The sequence below is a fragment of the Macaca nemestrina genome, chromosome 8 (assembly GCF_043159975.1).
Source record: "Macaca nemestrina isolate mMacNem1 chromosome 8, mMacNem.hap1, whole genome shotgun sequence".
In the NCBI taxonomy this organism is placed as follows: Eukaryota; Metazoa; Chordata; class Mammalia; order Primates; family Cercopithecidae; genus Macaca; species Macaca nemestrina.
The window spans coordinates 9,082,353-9,092,874 of record NC_092132.1 but is presented as its reverse complement, the minus strand read 5'-3'; the positions used below and the strand labels follow the sequence as shown (position 1 = coordinate 9,092,874).

At 40.0% G+C, this 10,522-nt stretch overlaps 1 long non-coding RNA gene across 2 annotated transcripts in view; it reads right to left on the bottom strand.

The window, feature by feature from the left end:
• Positions 1–261: 261 nt before the first annotated feature.
• The window catches only part of LOC105488255 (uncharacterized), a 67,531-nt gene continuing 57,270 nt past the window's right edge, over positions 262–10,522 (bottom strand). For both annotated transcript variants that reach the window (XR_011606711.1, XR_011606710.1), the window contains exons 3-5: positions 2,515–2,650; positions 605–698; positions 262–518 (exon numbers count right to left, since the gene is read on the bottom strand). This is a non-coding gene — a long non-coding RNA (uncharacterized lncRNA). The remainder of the gene's footprint in view (positions 519–604; positions 699–2,514; positions 2,651–10,522) is intronic.

Genomic DNA, 10,522 nt, shown 5'->3' with positions numbered 1-10,522 from the left:
GTGAGTTCCTTGAAGGCAATGAGTGTGCCCTTAATCTCTGTACCCAACATCCTACATTTTTTGTTTTCTCAATCTCTATTGAGCAAATATATTCTCTAGAATTTGGCGAGGTAATGGAGAGAGAAGCCTCAAGATGTCTAAAGGAGTGATTCAGCTATGGTTTTCTACTCACATCAGTCATCTTTCGTTATCAAAGTGCTGAATAATAAATTATCTCAAAATGCAGTGAATTAAAACAAAAATTATTTATTATTGTTCATGAATCTGAAGGTTGGCTAAATGTTGTCTGATCTAGGTTGGGCTTGACTCCAAACTGCACATTTATGCCAAGCCTTTTCCATGTATCTTTCATTCTTTAGGGATCAGGGACCACCAGACCATGTTCTTGCCATGGCAATTGCGGAAGCACAGGAGGGAAATCATCTCTCAAGCCTTTGATCATGTTGTGTTTGGTAACATTTCATTAGCTAAAGCAAGTTACACGGGCCAATTCCAGCACTGATGGGAGCATGGTCTACCTACAATGGGAAGGAAAGGAGAATGAGGCTTTGCTTTGTCATATTCCAAGTGAATGAACAAATGTAAAGTTAACTAATCAACTTACACTTAATTAAAGTCAGATCTAGCACAAAACACATCGAGATCTTCTCTGGTGAAAATTGCTGTCTCTGTCTGGTATGTTGGGAACAAACTGACACCTGGAATAGAGTAATAAGTGGTAGGGAGTCACTACGAAGCACTTACATTAAGCACCTGCTAGGTTGCAGAACCTGTATAAGAATTGTAAATACAGAGAACCTAGTGGCCAAGATCTGTCCTCAAGGACCCCCAGACTGAAAGGGAAGACAGGAATGTAAGTTAACCAGATCTATGCTGTACAATAACTCCCTACTAAAGCAATGCTCAAGATTCCAAGAAAAAGAGGGAGGAGAAAAAATTCTGATTATGCCTCAGGGAAGATTTTCCTAATAAGGCAAAATCAAAAGAGAAAAAATCTAAGTACTCCTTCTAATTTGTTGAAAGAACTATCCAGGTTATTTACTTTTCTCTGAATCCTCAGTTCTTATCTGACAGCCTAGCACAGAATATGCCTTCAGTGCATGGTAATTATAAGACTGGTGGATGAGGGCGGGTGTGGTGGCTCACGCCTGTAATCCCAGCACTTTGGGAGGCCAAGGCAGTTGGATCACCTGAGGTTGGGAGTTTGAGACCAGTGTGACCAATGTGGAGAAATCCCGTCTTTACTGAAAATACAAAATTAGCTGGGCGTGGTGGCACATGCCGGTAATCCCAGCTACTCAGGAGGCTGAGGCAGGAGAATTGCTTGAACCCAGGAGGTGGAGGTTGCGGTGAGCCGATATCATGCCATTGCACTCCAGCCTGGGCAAAGAGAGCAAAACACCCACTCAAAAAAAAAAAACAAAACAAAAAAAACTGGTGGATGACAAAATACTTCAGACTGCCTGTGAACTATCAACATAACCCTCATGTTTGCTTCTCCTTTTACAGATGATGAAACTAAAACCCAGATGTCTAATGTAATTGTAAAGATCACACAAATATTTAATGATGTTGCTGGAAGCAGAACCTAGGTCTTGTGGCTCCCAGTCCTGTGATTTCGTGCTAAAAATTGCATGAAAATCACCTGACTCTAGTTTTCGATGGAATAAAACAAAAATTATACAGCTGGGAGCTGTGTAGCACAGTGACTGCAACATAGTATCCACTCGGCAAATGTTTGTTGAATTGAATGGAGTTAAAAATTGGAAAGATTCGTAAAGATTCTCTCTTCTAATCCAGCTCTTCATTTTGCCACGATAAGGAAAGTGAGTGCAGGAACTGGGAAATGACTTTGCCAAGGTTGCAGGAACGGAGTTCTTTGCTTCTTCCTTTCATTGTCATTGGAATGCGAATGTGGTCCTGTAAACTGTGTCTGTGGGTAAAGAGGTGTGACATTGTTTAAAGTCATTTCCTTGTAAGCTCAGTCGCAAGCAGGCAAGTAGGAAAAGACAGTAATTCAAGTTGTCAGGGCCCTTAGAAACCTGCCCTAGGGTGTTGTATTCATAATGGAAAGAATTGAAATGCTTGAATATAGTTATTCTTGGGCCTATTCTGAAACCAAGAGTGTGTATCCTCAGCAGGCTTAATGCAGACAATTACAGTTAAACCCAGGCTTCCAGATAAGCTAAATTTCCAGGACCTTGTAAATAACTCTTTGTTCCCTGTCTCCTCACGCTGGGTCCTGTCGGTATAAGGCGGGAGACAAGCAAAACAACCGCACACTCTTTATTCCTTTCCGTCCTCGTCCTCTCCAGTAATTCCATCTTCCCAATTTTTCCATCTCAATTGTAACTTCATGGGGCACATACAACACTCCCCAAATTCTCTAATAATGTAGAGACACCCTGAGCTGTTCATTCTGTTTTCTTGCCCCACAAACTTATTTTGGTTGCAAAGGACATTCCAAGGACAAGGACACATTAATCAATAGCAGGACATAATGGACTCGTTTACCACTGCAGCTATCCACATAGGAAGGAAGAAAGAGAATCACACATAGCAAGACGCTGTATCTTCTCTCTCTTCGTACAGAGTCCTAGTGTGCCCTTTACTGCCTTTCAGTCATTCCTGGGTCCATACTGGTGCTCTTCTAGAAAGAGGAGAGAAAGAAAATAGATTGCACCAACATTGAATTCATTCCTCATTTTTAACAGCGTGTAAGTATAAAGTTTTACAAATTAGCATGTCTGCAAGGAGCCACTGTTCATTCAGTCTGGTCTTTTCATTTTCTGATGAGAAAACTGAGTTCTAGAAAGAATGAATGGCTTGTCCTTAGTCATCCTATGAAAACGGTTCAGGGCAATATTAGATCTCACGGTTTTTGTGTCCCAGGGCTATTTGCCCCACACCTAACGGATGTATGACTTCCCTAGATTATCTTCAGAACATTAATGAACTTGTGGATTTAAACACATTGAACTTCTGTAGCTACTCTTATAGGGCCATTTAATTACACACACGAAACCTTTTCCATTTTAAGCATAGTGCTTATTTCACCCCAAAAGTCACTGGATCATCTGATTACTCAAGCCAGGTAAGCTAAATTTCTCATAAGCCATGCCTCTTAGAAACTTGTCATTTTGCTCTTAAAGGTATCTCCAAAATAAAGAGATTTGAGTACATGGAAGGATGTTGAATCCATGGTCCAAAGACTCTGGATAGGAGCAGTGCCAAGGGAGCTGCTCACTTTGGAATTGCCTCCTGGTTCCCCTGGATTTAGCTTGTGTTTTGGGACTGGTAGGTGCTCAACCCTGAATTTCTTGTTGTGAACACTGAGCAAGGTATTGAATGACTTGGATTCTCAATTCCTTCATCTGAAGCTTCGGGATAATGATAGTCCTTCAGTGGTTGGACATGGTGGTTTTTAACTATCTGCCCATCCTCTCTACTGTTAATTTTTAAAGGCAGGTTTGCCAATTCATTTTTATCACACTACCCACTGGCATAGCCTCACAAAAAGCAAGAGTTTATATCCATTTACAAATTGAGATTATAGTAGAAACTTGCTTCTGCTAGTTTAAGAAAATTTAGGCAATAATTACAAATGTTAGGGCTATTTCATGCAACCGGGTGGAAGAAATGGGACTGGGCTTTAGGTTCCCAGGAGTGCCAGGCTGCCCAAGAGGGCAGTGACTATGAAAGGAATGATTTCCAGCCAGCTTCTGCTCATTTTCTGGGCATCAGGATTACCTCTACTCTTTTGTAACTTTCTCCTCTACTATGGGGGGGATGCTTGAGTCTTTCTTGCTCTTACCCCCCTTGTTCTTGATCTTTGTTCTGTGTTTTTGTTTTTGTGATCTCCTCAAGATCAAGGTTTCTGGTCATGATTCTACTTCCCACCAGTAGGGAGAGTGAGTCACAAACCAAGCTGGTCCAAGTCTATGGCACTGACTGTACTCTGTTTTCTAGGGGTAAAGATTTCAAGGACATTAACAGGTTAGCACATGGCTGTGTGGTCTAAAAGCAGGCTTGACTATTTATCTTTCTCTCATTCTTTTCAGGATTCCTTTTGCGTGCATTTAAGAGAGGATACTTGAGGCTTCTCTAGCTTGGTGATTTGTGCATATTCTCTCTCGCCTCCTCCCTCCGTCCTTCGACACGCTGATGGGTCCAAGTCGGCTGTCTCAGACGACCGGGTCTGGAGCAGACGGCTCCAGTCATCTCATTTGATGCAACAGGATAAATTATCTGGTTGCCCTCCCACCTACAAGGAACATAGGTGCCAGCAAATGTTCTCTGACTTCAACTTGCTTTGCTTCAGAGTGATTATACCTGACCTTCGGGCTTTGTGATAGCAGAGAAATACCTTAATCCTATCTTATTAAAAACTTTTTCTCAGTAAAATTTCATCCTTCCTGGTATCCATGAAAGGAGTCTACCAAATGGTTTAGGTGAAGTTACCAGTTTCTATAGTGGAGTTTTACACCTAAAATCTTGCATAATATGTAAAGGTTAGTTTTTCATGCTCTGCATATATTTTCTTTCTGGGAAAGAAGTGGTGGAGAAAGGAAAAATAGATTTCTTAATATCTAGCCAAAACACCAATAAAGTGTAATTTTATACCCTGATTTAGTCACACCCTAATTCATTGTTCAAATCATCTACCACAGTAAAATTTTATACGTTTATTTATTTTATTTTTTCTTTAGAGATGGGGTCTTTGTCTGTCACTCAGGCTGGAGTACAGTGGCATGATCACAGCTTACTGCAGCCTTAAACTCCTGTGCTCAAGCGATCCTCTTGTCTCAGTCTCCAGAGTAGTTGGAACTATGGGTAAACACCACCACAAATAATTTTTTTCTTTAATTTTTTTTTTTTGGTAGAGTCAGTCTTGCCATTTGGCCCAGAACTGACCAACATAGTGAAACCCCATCTCTACTAAAAATACAAAATTTATCCAGGTGTGGTGGTGCGTGCCTATAATCCCAGCTACTCGGGAGGCTGAGGCGGAGGCAGAGGAATCACTTGAACCCAGAAGGTGGAGGTTGCAGGACCCAAGATTGCACCATTGCACTCCAGCATGGGCGACAGAGACAGACTCTATCTCAAAAAAAAAAAATCTATCTTTCTGGTGAATACAGAATTTCACCAGCTGACTCTCCATGTGCTAAGTTCCAGTCATGGTCATCTTTCCACATTTGTCTTCCTCTGATTCAGGTCAGCTCTCTTCCATTATTTTTTTATTAGGGTTCCCACACTTCTCTTCCCAGCCATCTTTTGGTCAAGGATCTTTGTATATTTCTTGCTATGGACAGAATGGAGGAATACTAAGTTTTCAAATCCCTGCCTATCATTACTCTGGTGACCTTGAGAAAGTTACTAATCAATTTATGGTTTATCTTCTCCATCTATAAAATGAGACTACTACAAATACCTACCTCACAGGATGGTGAAGATTAAATAAATTGTTGCATATGTAAGGCCTGTAAATATATGTGGTTCATAGTAAGACCTCACTAAATGCTAGTTATTGTTATTCCTGTTGCTTATTAAGCAATGTATTCTGTTTATTTATTTATTGTTTTTTAGGTTGTTCCCCACCCGACTAGGAAATAATCTGAAGCTTATTTTTCAGTTAAAAAGTTATGCCAGTTTGTTTTGCTAATCAAAAGACAGTCTCCTCCATAAGATAAATTCTGACACTATGCTTAAGTACAATTCTTAACCTTTCTTTGTTTATTTCTATCTCTGTGACATATTTTTGGGAGACAAGAGGAAGGGAAGGATGGAATAAAAAGACTTAGCTGAGAGGGAGAATTTGAGATCCCAGAGCCTAATATTCTAGGCTCCAGAACCTCTCCTCAATCTTCTTCTATTTCATCTAGATTAGTTGAATCATTTAAGAATCTCCTAAATTTATTATTCCCTGTACCCACCCTTCTATTATTTTTCTTATCAAATCAGTCCCCTTTGAAAAAGTTTTGTTTTTTTTAAGCTTCTGTGCTCTCTAAACTACCTCTTGAGTTCTCCTTGAAGTCAACATTCATTCCTTACTGTCCTGACCTTTCTTTTTAAACCCCTGTGAAATGCTTGTATGAGAGTATCAGTGCAGAAAATGATAAATAAGGCAAGGAACTGTATGTCAAGTGTCTATTGGAGGTTAGCAACAAGAGATAGAACTGGAGTAAATTTCAGAGTCTCTGGGCCCACCTGGTACCTCAAAACCTCTTGGAATTACAAGGACATCAACAATCCTAATTTCAGGATTACCTGATAATTAATTGCTATGCAAAAACCTTGAACATGAGAAATAAATAAGAGGTGAATTACAGATAGAGAGGATATTTAATTTTAATAAGACAGTAGAGAAAGGAAGTGCTAAAAGGAAGAAATAAAGACAGAATAGAGACAATATAGTTAAAGACCCAAAGTGAAATTTAAAAGGAGCAAAGAAACTATGAGCTTTGGCTCAGGGAAAAGAAGCATGCATATGAAAATAACATAATTCAGGGCGGACATCAGGAAACAGTGATTTGAGTTAGTCAGCATGTGAAGTGCGGGAAAAAATCATTGTGTTTTCCTCTGTAGCTTCATCTTAAAGATCTTGGACATGGATTTTTTACAATCTGTCAGTGAACATATGGAAGGCACGTCCCAATACAATTTTTTAAAAAGGAGTCTTTAAGGTTCTGTTGGTATACAATCATATAATCAGCAAATAGTGACAGTTTGACTTCCCCTTTACTGATTTGGATGCCCTTTCTTTCTTTCTCTTGTCTGATTGCTCTGGCTAGGACTTCCAGTACTATGTTGAAGAGAAATGGTGAGAGTGGGCATCCTTGTCTTGTTTCATTTCTCAGAGGATTATATTCCATTATTCAGTATTATGTTGACTGTGGGTTTGTCATAGATAGTTTTCATAACATTGAGATATATCTCTTGTATGCTGATTTTGTTAAGAGTTTTAATCACAAAGGGATGCTGGATTTTGTCAAATGCTTTTTCTACGTCTATTGAGATGATTATGTGATTTTTGTTTTTAATTCTGTTTATGTGGTGTACCACATTTGCTAATGTGCATATGTTAAACCATCCCAGCATTCCTGCTATAAAACTCTCTTGATCATGTCTCATCAAAATGTGGTCTAAGGACATGAATAGACCATTCTCAAAAGAATATATACAAATGGTCAACAAACCTAACAAATTCTCAACATCATTAATGATCAGGGAAATGCAAATCAAAACCACAATGTGATACCACCTTACTCCTGCAACAATGACTATCATAAAAAAATAAAATATAATAGATGTTGGTGTGGATATGGTGAACAAGAAACACTGTTGCACTGCTGGTGGTAATATAACCTAGTACAACCACTATGGAGAAAATAATGTGGAAATTCCTTAAAGAACTAATAGTAGAACTACCATTTGATTCAACAATCCCACTACTGGGTATCTACCCTGAGGAAAAGAAGTCATTATACAGAAAAAGATACTTGCACATGCATGTTTATAGCAGTACAATTTGCAATTATAAAAATGTGGAACCAACCTAAATGCCCATTGATCAACAAGTGGATAAAGAAACTGTGATATGTATGTGTGTGTGTGTGTGTATATATATATATACACATATATATATATATGAGATAGAATACTACTTAGCCATAAAAAGGAATGACTTCATGGCATTTGCAGCAACCTGGATGAGATTGGAAAGTATTATTCTAAGTGAACTAACTCCAGAATGGAAAAACAAACATTATATATTCTTACTCATAAGTAGGAGCTAAGATATGAGGAGGCAAAGGCATAAGAATGACACAATGGACTTTGGAGACTCAGGGGGAAAGGATGGGAAAGGGGTGAGGGATAAAAGACTACAAATTGGGTGCAGTGTATACTGCTCGGATGATGGGTACACCAAAATCTCACAAATCACTACTAAAGAACTGACTCATATAGTCAAACACCACCTGTTCCCCAACAACCTATGGAAATAAAACAAATTTTCTAAAGAAACAACTTTGGTAATAATGTCTCTGGCATCTCCTGAATGGGTGGTTCCATTCCATTGGAGTGAGTGGGAGTTGTAGGGCAGAGGGAATCATAGCTTGTCACAACATAAAAGGGTACATTAGAGAAAAACTTCTGTAATGGCAACAGGAAAAGCATGGTGGGCACTATTGCCAGTGAAGCAATTACTTAACCACTGAAAATTGTGAATAAGACATATAAAAGCATTCAAAGTCTCCAAAAATAGTCCTAAGGGCATACAGTAGACAGAGGAAAAATATACTTAAGAAAATCTACTAAATCTTGGTAAGAACAGTGAGCTTTGGCATTTGATCCATGACCCACCCATGCCACTCCCTCTTTTCCCCAACTGAGTGTGAGGGGAGCTATACTCCAGGCATGCTTACCAAGAACATGGAGCTATGTCTTCACTAAATTTTCAGTTGAAGACTGCAGTTAAACCAGGGAGGGTAGGCCAGAGGCACATTTCATAGTATTGAGAGACAGGACTAGCTGGATTTCCTAGGCAACCTGAAAATCCCTAAGCCTAGCTGGGAAGGTAACTGCATCTACCTTTAAACAGGTGACTAGCAACTTATCTCACACCCGACCAATCAGGTAGTAAAAAGAGCTCACTAAAATGCTAATTAGGCAAAAACAGGAGGTGAAGAAATAGCCAGTCTATCACCTGAGAGCAAAAGGGGGAAGGTACAATGATCAGGATATAAATCCAGGCATTCAATCCAGCAACAGCTATACACTTTGGGTCCCCTCTCTTTGTATGGGAGCTCTGTTTTCACTCTATTAAACCTTACAACTGCACACTCTTCTGGTCCGTGTTTCTTACAGCTCAAGCTGAGCTTTCACTCACCGTTCACCATTGCTGTTTGCTGCCATTGCAGGCCCTCCACTGACTTCTATCCCTCTGGATCTGGCAGGGTGTCCGCTGTGCTCCTGATCCAGTGAGGTGCCCATTGCCGCTCCCAATCGGGCTAAAGACTCATCATTGTTCCTGCATGGCTAAGTGCCCGGGTTCATCCTAAGCAAGCTGAATACTAGTTGCTGGGCTCCCCGGTTCTCTTCCATGACCCACGGCTTCTAATAGAGCTATAACACTCACTGCATGGCCCAAGATTCCATTCCTTGGAATCGGTGAGGCCAAGAACCCTAGGTCAGAGAACAAGAGGCTTGCCACCATCTTGGAAGCGGCCTGCCACCATCTTGGGAGCTCTGGGAGCAAGGAACCCCTGGCAATAGTCTCAGTTCCAGATTATAGATAACTCTGTTCCAGAGTTCTTTCCTGATACAGCCACCACTTTCAGGATGAAGGCTCTGCTCTAGGTGAATCAGGTAAACAATCCTTGGCCCTGAATGCACCTGTCTGCCATGGCTTGCTTATAAGGCAGAAGTTCCACATGAGGAGGGACAAGCACGGAAGACTAGGGTCTAAAATCTCCTCTGAGATCAGGGTTGCTACTCCAGGAGAAGTGGGCCACTTCTCATCCAATGACATGGATTTTCTGCCCATGGAAAGAGACAAGACTGAAGCACAAAGAACCTCACAACTGAAGCAGAATAAGGTTTCTCCAATGATGTCCCTGTCTTAATACACAGAGCATGCAAAGATATTACCTTACATGGCAAAAGACACTTTTTAAATCTGATTAAATTAAGGTTATTGAGATGAAAATATTATCCTGGGTTACCTGAGTGGTTCCATTGTTATGAAAAGGGTCCTTATAAGATGGAAACCTGAGGGTTAAAGAAGGCCTCAAGCCAAGGAATGCTAATAGACTCTAGAACCTGAAAAGCAAAGAAACTGATTCTCCAGTGGAACTCGCAGAAGGAACGTAGCCTTGCCAGCACCTTGACTTTAAACTCTTACCTAAAGACTGTAATAGAATAGATACTTGTTATTTAAGCCTCTAAGTTTGCAGTTATTTGTTACAGTGGCAATAGGACATGAATATAACTCTCCCAAATAACACTGGCTTTATTTAAAACAGTATGGGAAAGATCATGCCCAAGAGCACTGCCAAAAACAATAGATATCTTAGTGGTGAGCAACTAAAAGGAGACTGATAGCTACAAGATCTTACAGCAACAGGGGAATTGGTAGAGCAGTTGAAGATGACCAGAGAAAACCAGGGAAAGAGACAGCTAAAAAAAGCCTCCCTGAGGTCTGAGCAACCTCAAAGCCTCAGCACCCTTCCCCTTTTAAAAGAGTCCCTATTTAATTGGATCAGATAGTGGAGCAATTTACACCCCCAGGGTATTGTTACAAAATATGAACAGTCAACTGCTTGATAAATGCTTTCTATGAAAAATCTCACATACTCATCATACTTAAAGGTGAAAGACATCATATTTTTTCTTTAAAATCAAGAGCAAGACAAGAATGACTACTATTGCCACTACTGTTCACATTGTGCAAAGGTTTCAGTCAGGGAAATTAGAAAAAGATAAATAAATAGAAGTTATCTGTATTTGTAATGAAGGA